The sequence below is a fragment of the Xenopus tropicalis genome, chromosome 7 (genome assembly GCF_000004195.4).
Source record: "Xenopus tropicalis strain Nigerian chromosome 7, UCB_Xtro_10.0, whole genome shotgun sequence".
Lineage (NCBI taxonomy): Eukaryota > Metazoa > Chordata > Amphibia > Anura > Pipidae > Xenopus > Xenopus tropicalis.
Genome location: NC_030683.2, coordinates 107088586 through 107115966, shown reverse-complemented (window position 1 = coordinate 107115966; position 27381 = coordinate 107088586). Strand labels below are relative to the sequence as shown.

At 42.6% G+C, this 27381-nt stretch overlaps 1 protein-coding gene across 1 annotated transcript in view; it reads left to right on the top strand.

Annotated features, from left to right (window-relative positions):
• Nucleotides 1-1461: 1461 nt before the first annotated feature.
• Nucleotides 1462-27381, top strand: part of grik5 (glutamate receptor, ionotropic, kainate 5) — a 106914-nt gene continuing 80994 nt past the window's right edge. The window contains exon 1 of the mRNA XM_002936400.5: nt 1462-2727. The gene's annotated coding sequence lies outside the window, so the exon portion shown is untranslated. The remainder of the gene's footprint in view (nt 2728-27381) is intronic.

Genomic DNA, 27381 nt, shown 5'->3' with positions numbered 1-27381 from the left:
CAAGTCGTTAATGGAAAAATCACTGTCTATTGAAGAATAATGCATTGCAAAATGCAAATTTTTGTCCTTATTTCCATGGATTTTTTTTGCGTTTCATTCCCCTGTTGGCTCCTGTCCTGATGGTTAGTTGGTTACACTGTTGTGGTCTGTTCCATTCTGCAAATTGATCTACAGAAATGTTTAATCTAACAGCACTAATGAAACAATGACATTCCTGTGTTTTCCCAGAAGAGATTAATTAACTATACGAGAAAGAGCCGTGCCACTTAATGCTTTTCCCTTTGCTTTGAGATGGAGAAGAGTCATGTGATGCCCGGGAAGCAAAGCTCTTCCTTCAAAGCAGATACAAAAGGCATAATGATATCAATAAGAAGCATAATCAGGGTGTACTGTCACTTTAATTCTTCTATTAAACAAGCAGGGAAGGGTTATGCTACAGACAGATGCATTTCTTAGCATTGTTTTGTTCATGAGTGGAAGCTGCCATACTTATATAATTAGGTAAATTGAATATCCAATTTATAAAAGGTAAATTCCTTTATTATACACACAATCTTACAGATAAAGGCCCCTAACATTATCTTAATATACAGGATACCTCACTGTTGCAGCTCTATGCCTTAGTAACCATCTCACCTTACTAAAAACACTATCTCTCAGTTAAACTGTCTGCCCTTTACACCATCTTGCTTTATGATATACAACTCTACAGTTGCAGAATAATCTGAGGGGGCTCAGTTAAGTTTCTTTTTATATCCAATGAACACAACTATTACTCTGCATTGCCCCACAAAGAATATCGACCTGGTGTGGCCCCCTGCTTGTACCCTTTAAATGTAGTTCTGTCTATGGTGGAAATATTGTGCCTATACAAAGATTGTAAGCTCTTTTGGGCAGGGCCCTCATCACCTCTTGTATCGGTTACTGATTGCTTTATATGTTACTCTGTATGTCCAAAGTATGTAACCCACGTATTGTACAGCGCTGCGGAATATGTTGGCGCTTTATAAATAAATGTTAATGTAATGTAATATACAAAGTAGCCATGCAGCTTACTGGGTGGATATCATGGTAGGGCAGCCACACATGCTGCCCAACACAAACAGTGATACCATCACTATGTTTGGGGCCCTCCTCCTACTCTTGAAATGCATCCAACCCCCCCACCTCAGAGCCCTTTTTATGAATGGAGAAGGGGGTTGGGATATTGGCAAAGGTTACAGTTTGTTTCATGATTTAACTGCTGCAAAGGAAAGAGACAGGGAGTAAAGCAGGGATAGGGGCCAGGGGCCCAGTGAAGGAGAGGTGGGGGGGGGGGAGCCATCGAATGGAAGGAGAGTGACAGTGAGAGGAGAGGCTGTGAGTGAGATAAATGAGGGAGCACACTGGGAGGAATGGGGGAGATGTGAGGAGGAGGAGGATGTGTGAGAGAGAGCCTTGAGTTGGGAGGGAGAGAGCAGGGGAAGTGGGTAGCAGGGGGGTTAGACAAAGACAAGGGGAGACTGCACATCACCCCACACACCGGCATCTCTGAATATGCAAAGTGTCCGTTCCTTACTCCTGGTGCCCACCCCTGACTCCCTGTGCGCTCCCTCCTACTAAAATACACAGCATCTCTTCCTGCACTGCTGTCCCTGCATCCTCCTGTATCCAAGCTCAGCATCCTCCCTGCCTACACACAGCATCTCTCAGCACTGGGCGCCTAGCTGCAAGCACAGCATCTCCTGCAGTCCTGGACCAGGGGACCCGCTCCCTCATATCTGCTCTTTCCTGTCCAAACTGAGCTTCTTCCCCTCTTTTCTTTTGGATCCTGGGCAGAACGGTTCAAAAGGGGAGATGAGGAGAAAAGAATAATTAACTCAGGACCTTGCAAAACCGACCCCCCCCCCACCCTGGTTTACAAGACATTCCAATTATCAAGGCAATAACTCAGGACTCTCCAGTGATCACTCAATCATTCCTGTTTCTCAGGTCCATTCAATTCAACCCCATCTTTGGGATTTTCATTCCCATTTGAGAATTTCATTGTACTATTTTCTCCCCATCACTGGATTCTACTCCCCCCCCCCACCCCATTTTGCTACTCTATGTTCCTCTCTTGCAGATCCCTCCATTCTTCCCCTCCAGCCCCCCCTCTGTCAGGAGCCTTCACTCTCATCCATTTCTCTCCTGAGGGACCATCAGGATGCCCAATTCTAAGCCTCTCCGGTTTGCAGCCCTGCACTTCTGCTCTGAGAGAATGACTGTGAGCTTCTCCTGATCGCTGCCTGAGCTCGGGGGGTGCTGGATTTCTTCTTCTCCCTTTTGCCCCGTCACGTCAGCGGAAGCCCCCCAATCCTGTGGGACTCTGTGCCTTAATGCCATTACCCGTGTCTTGCCCAGGCTGGCTGGGGGGATAGAGAGTCGGAGCAGCCTCTCCCCCCTAAAAGGACGTGATTGCCCCCCCTGTGGATGAGGTGGAATCCCCCACCCCTTCTTCGCGCCGTCTCCGGGAGACGGAGTAGGAATCGAGAGCAGAATTGTGTAAAGGGAGGTCAGGATGGCTTCCTTGCAGTTTGTCTTGGGGGGGTCTTGGAAAGGGGTGTGATTGTCTCCCCCGACTCCCCTCCGCACCGTGTGTCTCCCACAAGCTTCCCGTCACCCCCCATTGGTGTGTGGGCTACTCCGGCATCAAGGAATAGAGCTCCCCCCCAGCTGGCACCTCTCTCGCTGCATCTCCATCTATCTGTGAGTAGCTCTCTCCCTCCCCGGGTAATAGGGGGCACAGCCAGGAATGTCACTGTTGGGATTATGGGGTAGGGGGAAAAGAAGCTCTTGGCTTGGAGGGCCCCTTTAAATATGGCGGTGCTGGGAAAGCTCTGAGCTCCGCCAGGTTTGGGTTTGAAGAGGAAAAGGGGGGGAGGCTGAGGGAAGGGAGATACAGCTGCAAAATGAGGGGGGGGGGAGTAAAATGTTTGCCCACCTTTGCATGTTCCCTACTTCTCTAACCCTACTGGAAGGCCCTGAGTTCCTGGGGGCTCTTGCTTCAGTCTGCCCCCACCCCTGTCATCTTGCGCATCATGGCCTGCTCCTGGGTACAGTGGGACAGTGACAGGGCACCCAAGCACCCAGGCACCCAGGCAGCACTGGCCTTAGGGTACCACATGGGCACCTATGGGGGAACGAACATTTATTGCCCATTATTGTTGTAATATATTCATACAGGTATATGTAGGGGTTTGTGTGTTGAGGGGTGGGTTCTAGCACTTTATATAAATTCACAGAAACGAAGATCTGATTAAATATGAAGTTTTATTTCTACAGTTGGTTTAAATTGTACAGTCATATCAGTGGCCTGTCAGGATATATACGTATTTATTCTATATGTTCCTGTATAGCTTACTGTGTGCAGCTCCCTGTACATGGCTCTCAGGGATTCCTGGGACTTGTGGCTCAATAATAAAGACTGTATAAATGTACAGAGCTGTTACTATACATGCACACTTGCAGAGCAGTTCATATTTACTGTACATGCAGAAATACAAACTTATCTACATGTACATGTGATACTTTTTAGCCTTTAACACTGCTGTGTAAATCTCTACACAGTAACACTAGTGCATTGCATGTGTACTCACCAGTAGAGCTAATTTACTAATATATGAGCTACATTAGCTTTGAGTAGTCCAAAAGTAACAAAGCAAGAGAAAAGATTGGCAGTTGGAGTTATTGTTAGTCAATAAGCCCTATAGTTGGTTGCTTTCTGGACACACTAATTAACAGTGCTCAGTACAGACATGTACTGTGCATCACAGCTAATGTAGAACTACACACATAGTAACATTAGTGTACAGTACTCACACTACTTGTACTCACTAACTATTGCTTTGTTCCTGCTATGCTGTATTGTGAATTTGACATATTCTAACAATGGTACCAAGACTTTGTACTAAGCATGTACTACTAACAAGACAGTGACTAGTACCTGCAGAACATATACATAAGATGTACTGGATCTTTCACAAGAGATTTGGTCAAATACTGAACCAAATCGGAACTCTAATTTTCATATTTACATAAAAAAAAAAAAGGAAACAAAAGATTGTTGCTTTCATTTATTCTATGCGTTAAAGTCACATGACCTTAAGGGTTTGGAATTGGTTGGCAAAACACTAAGGGACCTATTTACTATATATATATATTTAATATAGAGTAATTTTTTACACAGCTTTACACCATTTTATACAGCAAATTTCCTCTTACATAGCATAATATATAGGCCCCTACGGCTTTGTCTAAATCCAGAACCAAACCTTGGATTCCTTGCATCCCTATGTGTAGTCACTGTCCCACAGTGCATTGTGCCTGATCTAATGCTAGTGTAATGCACGTGAACTCACTAACCTAGGGTACTATGCCAACAGCACTCTATAGTGCACTGGACATTTACTGCTTGCCCGTGTATTGGTGTCCAGCTAGAGGTCTGCAGCAACTCCCCAGAACATCATTATGGCTTCCAGACCCCCACCAACTCTGTATATGTCTTTAACATAATCATTAGATAAAATGTGGTCCCTTATTGATACAGTGTTGGCTATTTGCCTCAGTGTTGGATATTAGTTGGACAGAATTGCACTGCTCCATTTTACACAGGCTGCTATTGATTGCAATCTCATCTGCTTACCAACATTTGTGCACAATCTCTTATCTACTATATATTGCACTTTGTACCTTTATCATTTATTGTACCTTTATTTACCAATATTAGTTTACTATCCCTACTCTGCTATGTAATGAAAGACATGTGTTCACCAATACAAATGCATTAGCACAAACATTCATGCATTGTACCTACTGCACTTTAGAATTTATTGTACCTTTACTAAAATGAGTGCACTATACCTAATCTACTATAGATACAGTATTGGAGCAATATTAGTTGGCTAGACTCTTGGTATATGCAATGTTTTGTATTAATAATATATAATTATATTACTCACTAACATCAGTGCATTGCATCTGACTCATAATATAGTTCAATAGACACATAGCCAACTTTAAAAGAGGCATATAATAGGATAAATGAAAAAATACTCTTGTTAGCAATTATGAGTAATATATGGTGCTGGTTTCACTTTGTTCAAAAAATTAATACTATCTGTAAAAATGGCCACTTTATTAGAGCTTTCTAGAGATCCTCTCAGGTCCCCGTCCGTGTTTCAAATGAGGGGTGGACATGTCCTAATGGTCCCTGCCAGAAGCACAGTAGGAGGGGAGTAGCCAATCACAACCCTACAGTCAAACAAGCAAAGACAGGCTACAGTTCCCCATCGGGTCTGCCTAGCTTCTGATTGGTTCCTATTATATAGTGCAGTGAGCAAAGTGCCGCTGACCCCCCTGCACAGCCTGGGAATGGAGGCAACAGGAAGTGTAACAAGAGGGCTGGACTAGAAGGGTTTTTTGAAAAATTTTCAGTAAATCATCCCACAGCACTACTTTTTAAAGCACATTCCTTCTATATTTAGATAAATACAATTCATTGGCACAATATTGTTTTTCACTCAATATGTCTCCTTTAATAGTACTTTGTACCAAAACAAATGCACAGTGTTTTGCATAGGAACTCAATGTACAGCTTTGTATCAACAGTGCATGGAACCAGTACTCCTTTTACTGCTTGTACGTGCTAGTATTTACACACCACCTGTACACACACCAATAAACACTATCCCAGGGATCCCCAACCATTTTCACCTATGAGCCCCATTAAAATATGTAAAAAGATGGGGAGCAACACAAACATGAAAATAAATGTTTAAAGCACCTTCTTTGAGGCCACTGGGAGCAGCATCCAAGGGGTTAGTGAGCAACATGTTGCACTGTTAGTGTAACCCTTCCAAGTCAAGTCCTAAACATGACAATTTCTAAATCATCCTATTGATGAAATCTAGAGAAGTTATATTAACTGCTCCAACCTAGGGTATCACTGAATTACTTACTTTATTCTATGAACTTGAAAAAAAAATTGGTTCCATTAATTATATTCCTGTTCTGTACTATAATATACTATTCTACAGTTGCTATGATTGCTATGATCCTTCTTGCTGCCCCTCTTGTCTAGTGGTGCTGTGATAGCTGTTAGAACAACTCCTTCCTACCTGTTGAGTTCAGTTAGTGGTGGCAAATGTCATTTTAAAACCCTTGTATGTGCATCATGTAATGCCATAGACATTTCAGCACATTTGTACAGTACATTGTGTAGGTACTTACTTTATAGGCATTTCAGTGACATGGCAATACCTCTATATAGCACATTGTGTAGGTACTTACTTTATAGGCATATCAGTGACATGGCAATACCTCTATACAGTACATTGTGTAGGTACTTACTTTATAGGCATATCAGTGGCATGGCAATACCTCTATACAGCACATTGTGTAGGTACTTACTTTATAGGCATATCAGTGACATGGCAATACCTCTATACAGCACATTGTGTAGGTACTTACTTTATAGGCATATCAGTGACATGGCAATACCTCTATACAGTACATTGTGTAGGTACTTACTTTATAGGCATATCAGTGACAAGGCAATACCTCTATACAGCACATTGTGTAGGTACTTAATAGACATGTCAGTACCTGTATATAGTACATTGTATAGATACTTTATAGACTTGCCAATAACTCAATACAGTACATTGTGTAGGTACTTACTTTATAGACATGTTAATATCTCTGTATAGAACATTGTATAGGTAATTAATTTACGGAATTGGCAATCCCTCTATATAGTTCATTGTGTAGGCACTTACATTTTAGTCTTGTCAATGCTTCTATCCAGTGCAGTGTATAGATACTTTGTGTTAACATTCTTATATCACACTTTACACTAGGTAATTGTACCTGAAACCTGTGTGGATTATTCTTTCTTTTACCTATTATACCAGTTTTTCCCCCAAATTTCCACAAAATGTGCATCTGGAATGGAATGTTGGCATAAGGTTGGATGTAGGTATGGCTCAGGCAGAATGGGCTAGAAGAGAGTTGGCTGTGTTTCTTACTTCCCCATAAAGTATTGTACATACTGACGCCATGTTGCCTAATTATCCACCTATTTAACAGGCACTGTTTCTTTTCAGAGGTGTTTATAACTAAAGGCACTGGCTCTACAGCCAAGAGGTAAATATGTGGGACTACACAGAGCTACCCAGGCTCTCCCTACCCACAACTGCGTCTCCTCCGGGCTCTGCTTTGTGCCGCTCTGCACATAAACACACTGATAGCAGTACTCAGCAAAAAGCTAATTAATACCAAGTAATCTGCACACAAATTCACTGCTTTCAGCAGTCCCTGCCAGAATCTACCTACATGCGGCATCCTGCAGATATAAGTGTTTGGTATATACTGATATACACTTTCCTGCACATGAACTGCTGTTAATTCTCTGCAAAAAGATGCACAATTGCTGTGAACACAGAACTGCATCGGTATATAGGCACTCTACGGAATCGTGCCACGGTTCAGTGCTTTAGTCTTATTTACTATGATCTTCCCCCTATATACAGGGCTCTTTACCTTCATGCACTGCTGTCTCTGCTATAAAGTAGCAGGCAGCCTTCTGTGAAAATGACTGGTGTTGAAACATGCTGAGTCCAGTAATATAAAGTTCTGGGTTTGATATTATTGTTCTAAAGTAGTGTGCTGTGCTGTCATTCAGTATCCATCACTAGCCAGTGGCAAACACAGGCGTTCCACAGAGTGGACTGCCACTTCCGTTTGTGTCAAACGCTGTCACAATAAAATCTCAGTATCAAACGCGCACATAAAGTAACTTCAGAACTTTATAATGAATCGTTTCATATTGTTACCATTATTTCCACTCAGAGGGGCTGGTATATGGATGTTAGTAAAGGGGAAGGGGTCCATAATGATCCAGCACAGGGGTCTGAGTCTGACTATATCCACCATTTGTTCAACCACCATTATTATTATATTATTTCTAATGTAAACAAATCTGATTATCACTAACTATTAAATTTAGTTATAATTTAGATTATACAGCATTGTCTTACTTGCAAGGCACTAAACTCCCAGCATCCTTTGATGAAAGAACTCATGACTGACACATAACACCATAACCAATGTCCAGCTGACCTGATGTCCTCTGTCACTGTAGAGAATTTTTTGGAAAGTTAAATTTGAATAAAACTCAAGGGCTGACAGCCTGGACTTTAATTTAAAATAGGCCCTGGCATTTCAAGTCCACAGAGGCCCAAACAGCCCCAACCAGGCGACTAAATAGTAACTGTCTATGGCATCTTACAGTAGCCCCTCTCTCTAATGAGCAGGACCCTCTTTACCTTCCATTTTGGTCAGTATTTGTATGTAATCTGAGATATACACCCCTCAGTTGTACAGTGCTTCTGAATCCTTTTTAATAACTAAAAATAATAATCACATCCCTGCTATTAAAGGTCACTTTGCAATGCTGAGACCTGTGTGACAGGATAAGTGTAGGGTGGATACATTATAGAAATGGCTACTCCTGACATCAATCAATGTCTCATTTATAACAATATGCAGGTAATCATTGTCCATTCTTATTTTAATACATGGTCTCATACCCCAGCAGGCATGCTAGGCTGTTGCATTTATGCCTCTCAGAAATTAAATATTCAATTCAATAGTAGAGAAAAGCGGCTGACTTGGGAGTGCTATGGCACCCCACTAAAACACACAGTTGACAGACCACCCTGTCAGCCCAAAGTGCTGTTCTCATGTAAAAATGACCTCACAATACATTATACAATTTATAATCTTTTCCCATATGCCTGCACTGACGCTGGAGCAACCCAACTACCCTCACAGTGCCCCATGGCATTTGTAGTCCTCCCCAGATCCCAGCTTATCATTTTCATTGAGGAAATGGCTCCAAGCAAGAGCAGGCAAGCTCATCTACTGAACTCTGCTGCATTCATGGGATTTGTAGTCTTCTCACACGCGCTCCTGTTGAAAGGCTACATGATTTTGAAACATTTAGTAGCAGCACCATGAGCTCACATTGATGGCATCCCTGGAGGTTCTAACATCACAATTGTTTCACAGGGTGAAGATCTTTATCAATTTATAAAGATGTTCCTTGGCCTGCATTATATACTGTACATATAAGTGTCCGTATGTTCTTTCATACATTTCATTCATTTGTAAAGCTGTTTAACCATATTTATAAATAAATTAATCCTACATATTAAAATACAGGTTATACCGTACATTAGATATGTATTTTACACGTCGTCATGCATGTTAATTCTGTACTTAAGAAGGCCATACTGTGAATTAATTCCCTATCCTTGAGGGCTCACAGAAATTCTACATTGCTCTGACGTACGTAGGGTGCCCTATGAGTGCAGACGCAGTTATTTGCATATACACACATCTTTATGCATGCTAACCTCGCTCTCTCTTTGTGTACATATCAGTGGGGGTGATAGGGAGATGTAGATACAGACACAGATGCCTTTTTACAAATATAAAAGGTTGTATATAATGTACTAATTTAAAGATGAATAGTTAAAAGTTTTAATTGAAGGAGAAACTTCAAGCACTCAGTCTTTGCTGAATACTTATTGTATGGATTTGTGCAAGTTCAACTATCTAACTTTCATTGAAATTACACAACAGCACCCCTAGTGGTCATTGCAATTAGTATTCATTTTGTATTATTTGCGGTTTTTGAAAGAGAGACAGTAATATGAATAGGGGATATGAATAGAGGAGGGCCTAAATAGACAGATAAGTAATAAAAAGTAACAATAAAATTGTAGACTCACATAGCAACAGTTTTCTGGCTGCTGGGGTCAGTGACCCCCATCTGAAAACTAAAAAGAGTCATAAGAGGAAGGGAAATAATTCAACAACTATAAAAAGGAAGACAGGTTGAAACGTTGCTAAGAATAGGCCATTCTATAACATATTAAATGTTAATCTAAAGGTGTACCACTAAGAATGCCTAAGCTATGAAAAGCAACATAGCAGCTGGTAGTTCTTTGTACTTTATATGAGCCCTCTTTGTTTATTGGAAGGAAAAGTGATGGACACTGAATCTCACTGTACTATGGTATTGCTTGAATTAAAGGCTTGGGTGCCCTTTACATTGTATTTCTAGAGAGTTATGGATATGCTGATGATCGTGTATATGTCTACTCTGTGACTCCCTTCTACATTTTTCTCTGTCCCTTTTGCACGGTTAGATTCTTGATTTGTCTGTATGTGCTGCTAAAAACCCGACAGAGAGTGCTTACCTTACTGAAAGCTTATGCTGCCAGTTATCACCAATTTGGTACAACATTGACCCATGTGTGTGCCCATAACAAACATACATTTAAATGGCAAAACATTCAGGATTTAGTCTCTGCAACAAAGTACAGTGGCCCCTCCAATAGTCTTTCCAAAAAAAAAGCCTTTCCCAGAAAACCCTGCTTAGCTCCCTTCACTAATATTGATGCCCCTTGCAGCCCCTAATGCTGCTGAAGTATTTTCAACAGGCAGCGTGTCTCCCTTTATTACACTGTAGGGTCCAGTAAATGGCATTACAGTGGTGTGCCCAATCAGTGCTTCTACAGGTCAGTGAAATCACCTATAGAGCAGCCCAAACTTTGGGGGCCTGAAGCAGTGGTTGAGGTTAGAGAGTCATAAGATTTGAGGACAATGTGGGATGGTCAGATATAGTGGTATTTGGTTTGGGGGGTGTACCCATACTTGCAGTTCTATATATTATTGGAACTATGGCTGAATGACTGATACGCAAACGTTTCAATATAGCTGTAACCTTACTATGAGCTAAGGGGGGCTCTGACCAAAGCCTGGATCTCCAAGAAGAAGGGCTTGAACCAAAAAAACAAGTCATTCGCTGCTTTACAGATTCTGGAGGTGTGTGGTATGTGGGAGGTGGGAAGTTATAAGGATGAAAATACATATTTTTTTTTATTGATCCTTAGCAGGGTTCTTAGGAACAGGGGCAGATATGGATTGAAGTTGTTACACATAATATAATGAATCCGATCCTGGGTACAGGTGGAGTCAGCAGGCAGAGCAGAACACCAGCGGATGATGAGGTGGGCGAGTCTGGGTCTTAGAAGCTTTTTGAGGATAAAGTGCCAGTTCCTAGGGTATAACAAGAACCAAGCCAGGAGACAAGGGAGAAAGAAAGAACTTAAGAAGGGCACTAAGTAAAGCAGAGACATATTTTTGGCAGAGACTTGTAGGCAGAAATGACAGGAATGTGAAACTGATTGAGTGTAAAAATGGAGGAAAGGAGTGGAAGAAACAAATGACATGTAGGCAGCATGCCCAGAGGCTGTAAGTTAAAGTGAAGCTGATAGATATTATCGCATCTCACCCCCTTTTTATTTTTTAAACTAAAACTTAATGATCTAGCGGGATCCATTTTGTTCTAAAAGTACATATCTTAAGTGCCCACTGTACCCTTACATTTTCCTTTATAATTGTGCTAACTGTATAGGAATGCATATGAGGGTATAGATAACTTGACTCTGGACAAGCAAGGGAAAACTCCAGGGAGTTATTAATGCTATGGACAGTGACATTAAGCTTTGGTTAGCCATGCTCCCTTGTCCCTTTTGGATTGCTATGCCACACTCTCTTCTTACCTCTTATAATAAATTCATAAACCAATATGAAGAATCAAAGTTAACAAGGAAGCCTGTATCCAGCCACCCAATGAGACAATAGCTGCTTCTTCAAGAGTGCATAGAAGTCAGGCATCACCATGTAAACTCCAGTGTATTTATCCAACTGTATATTAATTAAGTTGACCATATAGAAAAATGTTTTCAATGCAGGGCACTTTTGGTGTGTTTTTATGCCACCTACCCAGCAAATAAGGCACTTATGGTATGTAAAAGGGGAATTCCACCCAGAATATTTTAAGCACATTGCCAAAATGTGCTGTGACCATCAACCTTAAAAACTATCCATTGGCTGCATACTGTAAGAAAGCCAGGTTCCTAATGATATCTGATATTCAAGAAAAGTTTAAATAGGGTCCTATTTGGCTATTGGGTGCTGCTGTGGTGGAACTCTGTGCTTTTATATTAGCTGTACGGCTTCCTTTGAGGAACCCAGACTGCACCAATATATCACTGCTATATTACAGCCTAGAGGCCATTCCTAAAATCCCTTGGGAAAACTCTACACATACAAGCCCTGATGCCTTTGCAGGGGCATTTTACCTGGATTGTTCTTCTGCTTCAACAAGGAAATATACTGGCTCTATTTACTGTCAATAGCAGAGGCAGCCCGGATTGCTAATGAGCCACAAACATCAGCACTACAAAGATACCCAAACCTGGGGTCTTCTAGGTGATGCTCAAAGGGGTTGTACAGCGTAAAATGAACTTTTACTGTAGACAGAAGTATTCCAATACCATTTGTCATCACTTTGTCATTTCCTATTTTGTGTTTGTTTTTTTATTTGGTATCTCTCAGGCTTGGAATTGTAACTACTTTCTGGTTGCTAGGGCTCAATTACCCTTGCAGAAAGTCAGAATGCAAGATAAATAGCAGGGCCTTAAAGAATAGATATACAGATAAAACTAAGAATAGCAATAACAGCGAACCCTGGCAGTTAATTTGTTGTTTTTGGTTTCCAGGGTCAGTGATCCCAGCAAACAAAAAGCAGGCTGGGAATAGGCAGAAACAGGAATACTAATAAATCAGAAAACATGCAAAATCAATCATGAATACCATTTGAAAGGTAGCGTAGTACAGTCCTATTTATAAGATAATAAAAAGGAATTTAAACGAGAAGGAAACCCACAATCACCAGTGATATTATTGTTTAGGCACCTGCTGGGTAACTAAAATCTCTTACATTCTACCCCAGATCTTTTTTTTTTAAAAAAGCACCAGCCCAGGGTACTTTCCAGCAGAACAGCGCGCTGACATCTCTGTTCCTCCACCAAGATATCCCTTGCTAGGCACATGTGCAGTAAAGGCCAAAACATCACTCTGCACAGTATGCCTGCCCAAGGGGGCACGTGCCGTGCTATAAAGTGCCATGGCCTGGCGTGTTTTTTAAAGAAAAGGTGTAGTGGGTAAACTATAGAGGAAGCAGACTTACAGCCCAAGGGGGCCCTGGGCTTGTTCTTCTTTGAAGGGGCCCCTGAGGAGATATTGTTCCCCAATTGTTCCCCATGATTTCATGTCACCTGTTGGGGGCACAGAAAAATATATTTAGGCAGGGCTTGTTATGCCACTGAAAAGGAGTGCTGGGGTAGAAAGTAAGCAGTTGACAAACTTCTCCTTTAAAAGAGGTTTAAGCTTTTATTTAGAAAGCACATAAATGGGCACCATAACGAAGCCCGTTTCCCCAAATCATTCTGCATGTCACAGAATATAATGTTATTGTGTCACAGCAAGTCAGAACCTGTTAGGAGATATCAGTGCCTGCTAGCCCGCACCCCTCACTCTACCTCCCTTTATTACACGTCAGGCTATTCCACATCGTGTCACAGGGTTTTAGCGCACATCAGCAATCATTATATTGTACCATGCCCCGTCTCACTAAATTACTGCTGGTTACCCCCTGTCAGAATGTATCATCCAGTGTCCCAGTATCTAGCAGTCCCTTATAATAAGTACCAGCACACCTGGAATAGAGCAGTGCAGTAAGGTTAGGGAATACTCTCCTGTGCCCCAAAAAGAGAAAAATATTATTGGAATAATTTAGGCTAGATTAATTAATTACCCTCAGAATGAAATGGATAACATTTTGTCTACAGAAAGGAAATAGGGGTAATTTATGTTTTCCCCAGGGCAGATGTGCAAGAGTGCTAAGGGCTCATTTGCTTCTGCGCTTCCCTGCATTGTGTTCCTCTGCATTCCACCACAGGAAAGTGCAGAAATGAAGTACTCTAGTCTTCTTAATGCGCCCGTACTCACACAGGCATTTGTAAACGCCGAATGCAGGTGGAATGCTGCATGTTAACGAGCATGTTAAAAAGAATAGGGTGCATTTTTTTCTGTGCAGCCATGTTTGATTCCAGAATAGCTTCTAGTTCTGGATAAAGTGTCTTTCTGTAATTTCGATTTCCATACTTTAAATCTAATAAGAAAATCATGTAAACATTAAGTAAACCCAACAAACCCAAGCATTAATTATATTATTTATAATGAATTAGTTGGGATCAAGTAGTAGGCACTGTTTATTTATTTATTATTACAAAGAGAAAGTAAAACATTTCTAAACATTTGAATTATATGATTAATACTGAATGTGAAAAGGCCTTCCTGTAATTCAGAACTTTCTGGATAACAGGTTTCTGGATAACGGATCCCATACCTGTACAACCACTTCTAAAGTAGAGGGGAAAACATGGCACAATTTGTTTTGTTATTTGTTTTGGTTTTGGCTTTCCCTGACAAATGTACTAGCGAGGGCAGAAACAGCGACAAGTAAGACATAAAGGCAAACTAACCAGATCTCACGTACCTCTATCTTAGATGCTGAAATATGTAACCAGTGTTCCTGTAAGCTCTTTATTGGATTTCTAAATCCCCCTGCTCTGCTGTTACCTTAGAAGGAAGAGATTAGGTTTGCAGACAGCCCGGTCGCTTTCACCGCTCAAGGCTTGGAGGGGAGAGTTTCAAAACGGATAAAAACAGCCTGTGCCATTGTTAAACGCAGTCCTGGGTGGTACGAGGTAGGGATTCCCAAGCCTTTATTGCGGGAGCGCTTACATTTAATGTTAAATTGATCACGGCCCTTTAAACTGGATGATACAATAGTTCTAAACTTTGCTAGATAATCCCTTAAACAGGATTTAAACAATGGGACTTTATCAAGAGCGGCAATTATCTGCTTCCAGCCCAGTGCCCATAACAGTGTGGTCAGAGGGACTGACCCGCTATTAAACCACATGTGGCACACAATACACTTTTAAGGAAAACTAAAGATCGATCAATAATTAGGCTAGGAATTCTACACACAAAAAACTATGAAAAAAATTTGTCACACATCCCCAGGCATAACTTTTTCTGCACTTTTTCTTACATAAAATACTGGAGTAAATAGCTCTCTATTTGCTATTATTGCCACTTCTACTATAGGCGCCATCTCTCCCTACTATACCTGCTATCCCACAGCCACAGTCCCTTCCCAGAGGCTATTATCCCCCCACTGCTACTATAGGCACCATCTCTCCCTACTATACCTGCTATCCCACAGCCACAGTCCCTTCCCAGAGGCTATTATCCCACTGCTACTATAGACACCATCTCTCCCTACTATACCTGCTATCCCACAGCCCCAGTCCCTTCCCAGAGGCTATTATCCCCCCACTGCTACTATAGGCACCATCTCTCCCTACTATACCTGCTATCCCACAGCCACAGTCCCTTCCCAGAGACTATTATCCCCCCACTGCTACTATAGACACCATCTCTCCCTACTATACCTGCTATCCCACAGCCACAGTCCCTTCCCAGAGGCTATTATCCCCCCACTGCTACTATTGACACCATCTCCCCTTACTATACCTGCTATCCCACAGCCACAGTCCCTTCCCAGAGGCTATTATCCCACTGCTACTATAGGCACCATCTCACCCTACTATACCTGCTATCCCACAGCCACAGTCCCTTCCCAGAGGCTATTATCCCCCACTGCTACTATAGCCACCATCTCTCCCTACTATACCAAAGCTATAGACCCTTCCCAGAGGCTATTATCTCACCGCTACTACAGGAACAATTACTCCCTACTACACTTGCTATCCCAAAGCCACAGTCCCTTCCCAGAAGCTATTATCCCACTGTATCTAGTAGAATTAAGTCTAAAACAACTGGACTTTTCTGAGTTTTTCTTGAAAACGTTTCACCACTCATCCGAGTGGCTTCTTCAGTTCAAATGACTGGTAGGGAATTCCCCGGTATTTAAACTCTTGATGGTAGTAGAGTCACAGACATCCAATCACAATGGTTCCATTGAACTTGTTCAGTTAGGTGTTAGCTGAAACTGACAGGTGTAAGAAGGTATGATCCAATCACAATGGTACCAAGATTCTCATTGATGAAGGTGTTAATCCTTCAAAGTACATGACTGGAAGTGTGAACTGTTGTGAAACTGCCGGGGTAAGGATGTCAACGCGCCATTGTATGTTGGTGACAAGCGGTGTCTCAGGCCCCCTCCTCTGTTCAGGGATGGTTTTTCCAGGTTGGCATAAATGGCCTCTTTCACACCTCTTTCAAACCATCTGTCCTCTCGGTCCAAAATATGCACGTTACTGTCCTCAAAAGAGTGACCTTTTTCTTTGAGGTGTAGATAGACCGCTGAGTCTTGTCCTGAGGAGTTTGCCCGCCTATGTTGGGCCATTCTCTTACAGAGAGGTTGTTTTATCTCCCCAATGTATAAGTCTGAGCACTCTTCACTACACTGGACAGCATAGACCACATTACTTTTCATGTGCTTGGGTGTTGGGTCTTTCGGGTGCACCAGCTTCTGTCTCAGGGTGTTGCTGGGTTTGAAAAAAACAGGAATGCGATGTTTGTTGAAAATTCTCCTAAGTTTTTCTGATGTTCCAGCAACATATGGAATGACTATGTTGTTTCGCCTGCTGTGTTCCTCCCTTCTGTTTGTAGGTCTGGTCTTTCTGTTGGTCTTTGATTTGGTTTTGATGAAGGCCCAGTCTGGGTACCCACAAGTTTTCAGAGCTCCTTTTAGATGTTTATATTCTTTCTCCTTGGCCTCTGCATTGGATGCCACAGTTTCAGCCCGATGATGTAGAGTCCTAATTACACCCAGTTTATGTTCCAAAGGGTGGTGGGAATCAAACAGCAAGTACTGGTCTGTGTGGGTGGGTTTCCTGTATACTTCAATATCCAGGTCCCTCCCCTCTTTGATAACTATAGCACAGTCCAAAAAAGCCAGTTTGCTGTCTTTCACATCTTCCCTTGTGAACGTGATGTTTTTGTCCACCGAGTTTATGTGTTTGGTGAAGGCTGGAACCTCGCGTTCTTTAATTTTGACCAAATTTTCAAGAAAAACTCAGAAAAGTCCAGTTGTTTTAGACTTAATTCTACTAGATACTGTATATCATGACCTGGATGAATGAGAATCTTCATAGACATATTATCCCACTGCTACTATTGGTACCATCTCTCTCTACTATACCGCCTATCTCACAGCCAGTCTCTTCCTAGAAGACTGCTACTATAGGCCCCATCTCTTCCTACTATAGCTGCTATCCCACAGCCACAGCCCCTTCCCAGAGGCTATTATCCCCCCACTGCTACTATAGGCACCATCTCTCCCTACTATTCCTGCTATCCCACAGCCACAGCCCCTTCCCAGAGGCTATTATCCCCCCACTGCTACTATAGGCGCCATCTCTCCCTACTATACCTGCTATCCCACAGCCACAGTCCCTTCCCAGAGGCTATTATCCCACTGCTGCTATAGGCACCATCTCTCCCTACTATACCAGCTATCCCACAGCCACAGTCCCTTCCCAGAGGGTATTATCCACCCACTGCTACTATAGGCACCATCTCTCCCTACTATACCTGCTATCCCACAGCCACAGCCCCTTCCCAGAGGCTATTATCCCCACTGCTACTATAGGCACCATCTCTCCCTACTATACCTGCTATCCCACAGCCACAGTCCCTTCCCAGAGGCTATTATCCCCCACTGCTACTATAGGCCCCATCTCTTCCTACTATAGCTGCTATCCTATAGCCACAGCCCCTTCCCAGAGGCTTTTATCCCCACTGCTACTATAGGCACTATCTCTCCACACTTTACCTTCTATCCCACAGTACCTTCGCAGAGACTATTATTCTCTTACAGGCACCATCTTTCCCTAACACAACTGCTATTGCTATACCTGATATACAAGGTAGGATTCTTTGTTTACTGGCTAGTAGGTAGGGTCTACATTGGCCCCTGCTGTAATTCAGTTGTCTCCATAGAGCAAGTATTTTGGATAATACCATATAACCAATTCCCCCACCTACACATAGTAATAAATTTAATAGACAATTGAAAAGGAGAGCTGAAATGAGAGTGCTCTGCAGGCAGCGTCCCATGGCTTATTGTGCTCACTCAGGGAGTAATAGCAACGCTATACTTGGCTGCTTGGGAAACACTCATTTGTTAGAGTGGGGGCTGTGCTCTGGGCAGATTTGAAGGAAAGTCCTGTAATTCTCAGGCTGCTTTCTGGGCTTTTGGGTTGAGATTTGTGTAAAGCTTTTTGGGAGGAGGAATAAAAAGCCAAATGGAATACATTTTACAAAAAAGAAAATGGAAAAAAATGTTTGTTTTTTCAAAGGAATTAATCATCAGTTTCATCCCATCATTAGCAGAGACAGCATTGGAGGCCAGTGGGATTTTTAGGAAACTGTAATAAAAGTGTTAGTAATTAGCCAGACGCTCTGTTCTATTGCCAGCACCTGGGCTTCATCTCCTATATAAGAGCTTCAGATCTGGGGGAAACAGGTAGATACAATTACAGGTATAGGACCCATTATCCAGAATGCTCGGGACCAAGGGTATTCCGGATAAGGGGTCTTTCGGTAATTTGGATCTCAATACCTTAAGTCTACTAAAAAATCAATAAAACATTAATTAAACCCAATAGGATTGTTTTGCATCCAATAAGGATTAATTATATCTTAGTTGGAATCAATTACAAGGTTCTGTTTTATTTCTACATAGAAAAAGGAAATCAGTTTCAAAATTCTGAATTATTTGATTAAAATGGAGTCTATAGGAGACAGGCATTCCATAATTCGGAGCTTTCTGGATAACGGGTTTCCGGATAAGGGGTCCTGTACAAAGGACAGATTATACTGGGTAGAGCTAATCCTACACAGAGAACATTCTCTGCCAGTCAGTCCTAAATCAGTGTCTTACTGGTCCATATATGAGGTGACAGTGATGGCATGACTGATATCTACCTATTGGCCACAGTGATGGCATGCCTGACTGATATCTGCCTATTGGCCACATATCTAGAAGGTATGAAGATCCTCTTGACCAAGGTCCATATGCTATTAATGCAGTCTCTGCCACTGTTTTAAATAGTCCCCTGCTTTATTCTGATCATTGGTCTGTGGGCCAGCTTAATATGTTTGAATTGTGAATATATAGTTGTTAATTTTTTATAAAGCTTTTTACTCCACTGTAACTATCATTTTGGCCTAACTTTACCTTTGTGACTTTACTGTGAGCTGCTTTTGGGGCTCAGATATATATATATATATATATATATATATATATATATATATATATATATATATATATATATATATATATATATAAGGGATACAGGGGTGCTCCTGAGGGGCTCTGTTATTTGAGTACCCCCACTAATGTGAAGCAAAGAATGAAAGATTCTTCATACAGTGCAAGGTAAGAGGACTTCTACTGAACACCCCTGCCCAGGATTGCCATTACCTTATTTGTTAGTAACTCATTTCTGACCACTGGTCAAGGCAGAGCCTGTTGGCCACAGCTACCTGGGGGAGGCAGGAATAGCCTCTGTCTTCGCAGTCAAGCTCAGTGGATTTTTTTTATGTTCCACTGCTATTGTCTGAAGCGCTGCCAAATATCTCATGCCTGCATCTGGCGCGGAAGGTCTCTTGGGTCAGTTCAGCAGTGGCGTTGCAGGAATACACCCGCCTTAGTTTTCCAAATGAGGTTACAACTGGGCATACTTTTCTTGTTTGGGGTATTTTTTCTAGGCCACCTATTTATGGGCAAAATGATTGTGTTGGATTTTATGTCAGATAAAAATACGGCTGTTTGTCAGTATAAAAGGAAATAAACAATGAACACAGATAAACCTGCAGTCTATTACAGGGACCCAAGAGCTCTGGGCTGTTTGCAAACCATCTGTTATCACAAGCACAATGCAGCATGGAACAGCTCCTCTCTAGTCTGGTAGCACTGACCTCCATTCCACTTAGCGCAAGAAACCAGATTTCTTTATTTTGCACAAATTATAGTTGACTTTAACAGTGGAAGTACAAAAGCAATCATTATGCACTTGCATTGGTAACTGGATAACGAAGCATCGAGATAGCACTCACATTTGCAGAAATATGTGCTGCTCCTGTTTTAGAACTGAGTGAATGGCCAATTGTGATAATGTTGCCCCCCCCCCACCTATTGAACTACAAATATATTGTGGGATATCAGGTAAATTAGTGTGAGATGGTGTCTAGTTGTAGAATAGCAGGTATAGTAGGGAGAGATGGTGCCTATAGTAGCAGTGGGGGGATAATAGCCTCTGGGAAAGGGACTGTGGCTGTGGGATAGCAGGTATAGTAGGGAGAGATGGTGCCTATAGTAGCAGTGGGGGGATAATAGCCTCTGGGAAGGGACTGTTGCTGTGGGATAGCAGGTATAGTAGGGAGAGATGGTGCCTATAGTAGCAGTGGGGGGATAATAGCCTCTGGGAAGGGACTGTGTATGTGGGATAGCAGGTATAGTAGGGAGAGATGGTGCCTATAGTAGCAGTGGGGGGATAATAGCCTCTGGGAAGGGACTGTGGCTGTGGAATAGCAGGTATAGTAGGGAGAGATGGTGCCTATAGTAGCAGGAAAGATCGTTCCCACCCTCCACTGACGTTTAGAGCTGAATCGTCAGATATGGAGGTAGAAACAATAGGACGTCTACCCCTATCTGATCATTCAGCCTTAGGGCTCTGGCACACGGGGAGATTAGTCGCCCGCGACAAAACTCCCTGTTCGTGGGCGACTAATCTCCCTGAGTTGCCTTCACCTGCCATCCCACCGGCGAAAATGTAAAAGTTGCCTCGCGAGGCTTTTTCGTCGATTTGCGCTAAATCACGCCGCTGCGTGTGCCATCCCACCGGGGACTTACATTTTCGCCGGTGGGATGGCAGGTGAAGGCAACTCGGGGAGATTAGTCGCCTGCGAACAGGGAGTTTTGTCGCGGGCGACTAATCTCCCCGTGTGCCAGAGCCCTTAAATGTAGCTTTTGCAAAATATTTTGTCCCGCCCTATCGACGAGATGACCTATATCCAAGGCTTTTGCGATACACGCACTGAATATTGTACCGAACCTTGATTCGTACAATAATATTGATGTATGTATGGCCAGCTTTAGTCTTAGTGGTCCATACATGGCAGCTTTACATTTATGTTAAAGGGTTAACCCATTTACTTTCAGAGACCAAGCCAATCAGCTTTAGCTGCCCTATTTCCTTGAATCAGTTGTGCTTGTCTCAGTTTCTCCTTATCAGATACTTTCTGTTTATCTCCGTGACTGATGCTTGGAATGAGACTTACTGTACAAACAAAGGACAAAGAAAAAAATTTACCCTTAAATTTTGGAGACTGACAATGTGTGCGATCATCAGCAGAAAAGATTAGATAAAACCCTCTAGAGTTTATATTTGCCATAGGCAGACAGTGTGTGAAATTCTTTTAACATGAATAAATCATACTGTCATGCAGGATATGTCCTACAGCAGCGTTTAAACCCATGTAGCCCTCTAGCTACTGCTGAACTACAACATTCATTATTGGAGGTATATAGGTACCCCTGGTTCCTCCAATACTCCCAAAACCAATGGGGACACTAACTGGATCCTGATACAGTTGACTCTAGAGCAGTGGTTCTAGAGCAGTGACAGGGAAGGGCTCAGGCTGAAGGCCAGTTAGGTTCAGAAATGGGGAGATTCCATGTTTGCTTTCCTAGATACACCTGAAAGATCCACTTCAAGGTCAAATGAAGAGATTTAGGGGTGAAAATTTATTTGCCCTCTTAAAGTGGTCATACATGGGCAGACTCAGATGCTGATTTAAGTACTTAAGATCAACTCGGCAGCTTATCTGCCTGTGTATGGGGCCTTCCGACAGGCCTCCCTGGCCAATGTCTGGCCAAAAATTGGTTTCTGATGATTCAGCATTAACATATAGCAAACATTCATGCGCCTTCTAAGGTGCCCAATCAAAATTTTCAGACCTGCACGATCAACCAGCTGATCAATATCCAAGGCTTTTGCCGATATCGGTTGCCTCATCAACCCACCATACACGCACTAAATATTGTACAAAACCTTGTTTCATACGATAATATTGGTGTGTGTATGGGCACCTTTAGACCCCAGCACTTATGCATACAACTGAGGCAAGCCTGTAGAACATGTATAAATACATGCTAATAATAATAATATTAAGGATGGAACTGCTTGTGCTTCAGCTTTAGTTTTTCTTTAAAGGCACGGGGGTCTTATATATTCTTTTTTTTTGCAGCAGGTAATGAAAAGTGCTTTTTTTCTCCCCAATTTCCCAATGAAATTGATAAAAGCATCTCCGGGGCACATCAGAAATGGTAAATAACAGATCTCTGGCTCGGCATGTTGGGAGTTGTAGATTAGTATAATTACATGATGGCACACAGCATTCCTGTATAAGAAGATTTGACATGTAGTTTAATTTGCATTGTAGCTATGTTAACAGCTGCCTGAATTCTGGGGGCATAAGCCTTTGAAAAAAGGAAACTGTGTGTGTACCTTTATGTTAGTATATTGGATCATCATAATAGCGTACAGGGTTCATTTAAGTTGCAAGGGCAAGTGTAAAAAGCAAAGCTACAAAAGAAACTGTAAAAGCTTCAATAAGGTATTTACACTTTATACACAGTACATGCAATTTGCACATAGCCCCAATATGCTGGTTCTGCCTGTGCTGATAAATGGATCAGTTGTGTGCAAAATTTAAAGTAAAAAGGCGTCAGGCTGCAAGGAAGCCTTGGGATAAACAACAGCCTTGAGAAGTTGGTACATCCATGGCTGTATCTGACTTGCACCTAGTAGCGCACTCTACTTACATTATAGGTACTGTTTGCACCAGAAGTGACAACATTCACATTTACATCAACTAAAAACTCAGCACAGAAATTGTTGAGCCATTTATCAAAACTAGTGATAATTACAAATTGCAGTGCATGCTATATTGCAATTACCTTTTAGTTCTGTGAACATTCTTTGGGTAAAAAAGTCACTGAGATGGTTTGTAGGAAGCACAAATAATGTTTGCATTGTGCCCAAAGGTTTGCATTAACCTGTGGGCCCTCAGGGCCTAAACACTATTAAACCAAATAATTTAGAAGGCATTTGCCTGGGTGAGCTGTAGGTTCAGTGCATGGCTGGTAGGTCAGTGCCATGGAACAGGCAGGCTTCAGCAGGCAGCTGAGTATCGTGTCTGTTCCTGAAATTACCTTTGTAAAGCTTCCACTACAGCTAATGGGTTGGAGACCATAAACACAGATGTCTAACTGCACCTAATTGTGCAAGGTTAAGGAGCCCCTTGATTGCAAGCCACAGCCTTCAGCTACAGTGATAAATAGACTGCAGCTGAATGCTGGATGTATGGGATGTGCTATAGCCGGCTCTGTCTCCTGTGGGTGACATTGACGACGCACCTCTCTCTCGCTCTCTCCTGCCAGTGACACCGAATGTAATTCTGTGCATTCTAAATTGATTGAGGGTGCCAGCGTGTTTGAATGTGACAGGAAAGGAGCTTTTTCCTAAGCGGAACCGTTCCAGATTTTTCATGTTACACTGATGTGCACAATGACAAAGGCAATACAAGCATAATGGCTAGGCCTAGAAGGGTGTTAGTATGTGAAACTGGGCCCCATTTTCTGGCCTATCTGTCTGGTTCACTGGGACCACTCTCCTTTGCTTGGATTTGGATCAACGTGACCCCTCTGTTTTCTGTGTGACAGATTGAGACCCCACTCCTGAGTATGTGCCACGGGGGCCATTGGTCAGATTGTGTTTCACTGGGAGCCCCTTTTTTGGGTGTCTGACACCCTGACATATTGATGGAGCCCTTATTCTGTTTATGTGTGAGTGTCAAACATTTAAATAATGAGTATATTCATTTAACACTGGAAATCCACTGACCCCCCACATGACACTTTGGGCCCAAAAGTACAGTTTTATAGGGTTCTGGTATACAAATTAGTTTCTGATGGCAGGCCTGTGTGTCAGATACATGTCCATGTGAATCAGTGAGACTGGTTGTGACACTGTCAGAATGGGGTGCCTATCTCCTATTTGTGGCACTGTTCGAATGAGAGGGGAGACCATGTATCTCTGTGTGTGACACTGTTAGACTGAGGGACCACTCTCCTGTGTGTTAAACTGCAGGAGCCCCTCTTCTGTGCATGACACTGTTAGGCTGTGGGAGCCTCTTCCCTTGTGTGGCACTAGGCCACGTTTCAGTGTATGACAGTGTTATATGAAGAGACTCTCGCCTCCTTGCGTGACAGTGTCAGACTGAGGAAACCACTCTCCTGTGTGTGAAACACTGACAGGCTACATGATTACTACATGAATTGTGAATGAGGTGGGGGGCTGCAAACCATCAGGGTAACATGTCACCCGGGGCAGCAGTCACTTGTGGCTTCTATCCATGCTCTGCTGTAATTGGAGGTTCTGTGGTGCGTGAAAATTAACTTTAATTAACCTTAACTGGTTGAAACCTGAAATACAGATGGAGCAGCATGTGAGGCTGTTTAATAGGGAGTCTGAGCTGTCTTGTTCCTACAGGGATCTATGGATTGAGAAATAGGGTATCAGCAAAGCTCTGTCTCCCTTTTTTAGAGAGGTTGGTTTTACAGAATGGAGTCTGACACTACCTCCCCTGCCCCTAGGGTTATTTAGCAGCAACTCCATCACTGGTTATTAACTAGCTACTTCATACTGTCCTGAGATTCAGTAATGGGCTTGGAATATAAGGCAGTGTCTCCTAGTGAAGTTCTGTCTCTCCTTAGCTGTCAGAGAATGGAGGGCTTACTGCCTCTATTGCTGGCTGCATGGCCCATGTTATTGGTACAGCTGTCTCAGTGATGGGTTTTTCATGCTTAATAATGGGGCTCATTAACTGTGATATGGCTTCTTCTAACAGCCATTGGACCGGTTCCTTATGCCCTTTATAGACGTGCCTTTCCATCATAGGAGTGTCTTTCTCTCCGGCAAAGCTGTCTCTCCATCTGTTCTTGAGCTGTTTGTTAAAGACCCACAAATGCTAGCATGAACGTTGTTTAGATGTGAAATTGTGCATTCTAACAACCAGCCGCCATCTAGGCATTGCGCCTTCCTGCACAATAACTCAGACTAAAATTTAAATTCAAAACATTATAGTGCATAGATAGAACCGACTGCTGGTTTAATATTGCCCTATACCTGCCTATGGAGGAACCCAACATGGCCAGACACATACTGTTTGTTGTATGGCTAGATTGTCTGTGCTCTGGGATTGATTTACTTGCATAGTTGTTAATTGCATTAGTTCTGTTACCAATAGCAACCACTGATATTTTCCTTTCATTTTCTATATTATGTTAGTCTGATTAAAACTTATTCCTGATTGGACTCTACTGGTATATATTGTTGGTCCAGTTTAGCACCTATGCAAGTAATAAGCCCCCAATATGTCTTGTGATGTTTCTCTGGTGCATTTAATAATATGCATACTTAATAAAAAAAAGTCTAAAAATGCAATTTCTATATTGGCTACTAACCACAAACTTCAGCCTCCTTCCTGTAAGGAATGTAGTCCTTACATAGGGTGTTGCATTATTTTAATTCAGAAATGCATAGGAAGAATGGGACTGAATTGAAATTGTGACCCAGACGCTGTTGTTTTCAGTGAGCCACTAATTGGATGGTTATTATTCCTTTAAGCTGTGTGTCTGTGGCATGCACCTTGCTCTCCTGACTCTCTCCTTATTTATTTATCTTAACGGAAAGAAATCCATTGAGTTTGCAGTCGTCTTCAAGTATGCCCTGTGGTACTGTCCGTGCTGATGGCCTGTGATGTGATTTCACAGTCTCGCTGGCAGACATCACACAGAGAGGGGAAGGAGACAGCAGGGAGAGAGCAGAAAGACAAGGGCCTGATAAAACTGAGAGGATGAGGGAGACAGAAAGGGAGACTGGTATGGCGGTATGAGGATGAGGGAGACAGAAAGGGAGACTGGTATGGGGGTATGAAGATGAGGGAAGCAGGGAGACTGGTATGTGTAGTAGAGGATGAGCAAGAGAGAGAGACCGGTATGGGGGAGACAGAAAGGGAGACTGGTATGAGGGGGGAATGAGGATGAGGGAGACAAAAATGAAGACTGGTACAGGCAGAAGAGGATGAGGGAGACAGACAGGGAGGTTATGGATGGTAGAGTATGAGGAAGGCAGAAAGGGGGACTGATGTGTGTAGGACAGGATGAGTGAGACAGAAGGAGAGACTGGTATGGGGAGTAGAGTATAAGGGAGACATTCAGACTGGAATGGGTGAAGGAGAAAAAAGGAGAGACTGGTATGGGGAAAAGACGTATGAGGGAGGCAGAAAGTGAGATTGGTATTGGGTAAGGAAAATGAGGGAGAAAAAAGGAGAGACTGGTATGGGGAGTAGAGTATAAGGGAGACAGGCAGACTGGAATGGGTGAAGGAGAAAAAAGGAGAGACTGGTATGGGGAAAAGACGTATGAGGGAGGCACAAAGTGAGATTGGTATGGGGGTAGGAGGCTAAAGATGATCTGAATGGCGACTGGTATGTTGGGGGATGAAGGAGGCATAAAGGGAGACTGGTACGTGGGGAAGGAGGATGAGGGAGACAGAAAGAGAGACTGGTATGTGTAGTAGAGGATGAGGGAGACAGAAAGAGAGACTGTTATGGGTAGCAGAGGATGACAGAGACAGAAAGAGAGACTGTTATGGGTAGCAGAGGATGACAGAGACAGAAAGAGAGACTGGTATGGGTAGTAGAGGATGAGGAAGACAGAAAGAGAGACAGGTATGAGGGGGAACGAGGATGAGGAAGGTAACTTGCAGGATGGAAGAGAAAACAGGGAACTCTGGCTTCTGTGAGCCCCACACAACACAGAAACCCCTAATATATATATAAATATATATATATATATATATATATACTGTATATATATATATATATATATATATATATATATAATTTTCCAACACCAAACCAAAAACAAACATGTGGAAAATGCAGTCCAGTGTAGTGAGGAGTGCACAGTCCTATACATTGTTCACCGAGCGAATGGCCCAGCATGGGGGGGGGGGGGAGAACTCTACAGGCCGTTCATGTTAAGGTGGAGAAACCATCCTTAAACAGAGGCGGGGGCCTATGACACCACCTGTTTGCTATATACAGTGCTGTTCTGACATCTGTATCCCAGCGGTTTTAGAACACTTCATGCATCCATTCATGCAACTCTCACAAGTAACATGTCTGTATGAGTTCCACAGCACCTTGTTAATCCTATTAAAGTAACCTCACAGCATTCACAACCTCTGTGAGTTTTAGTTGCCACCTCTC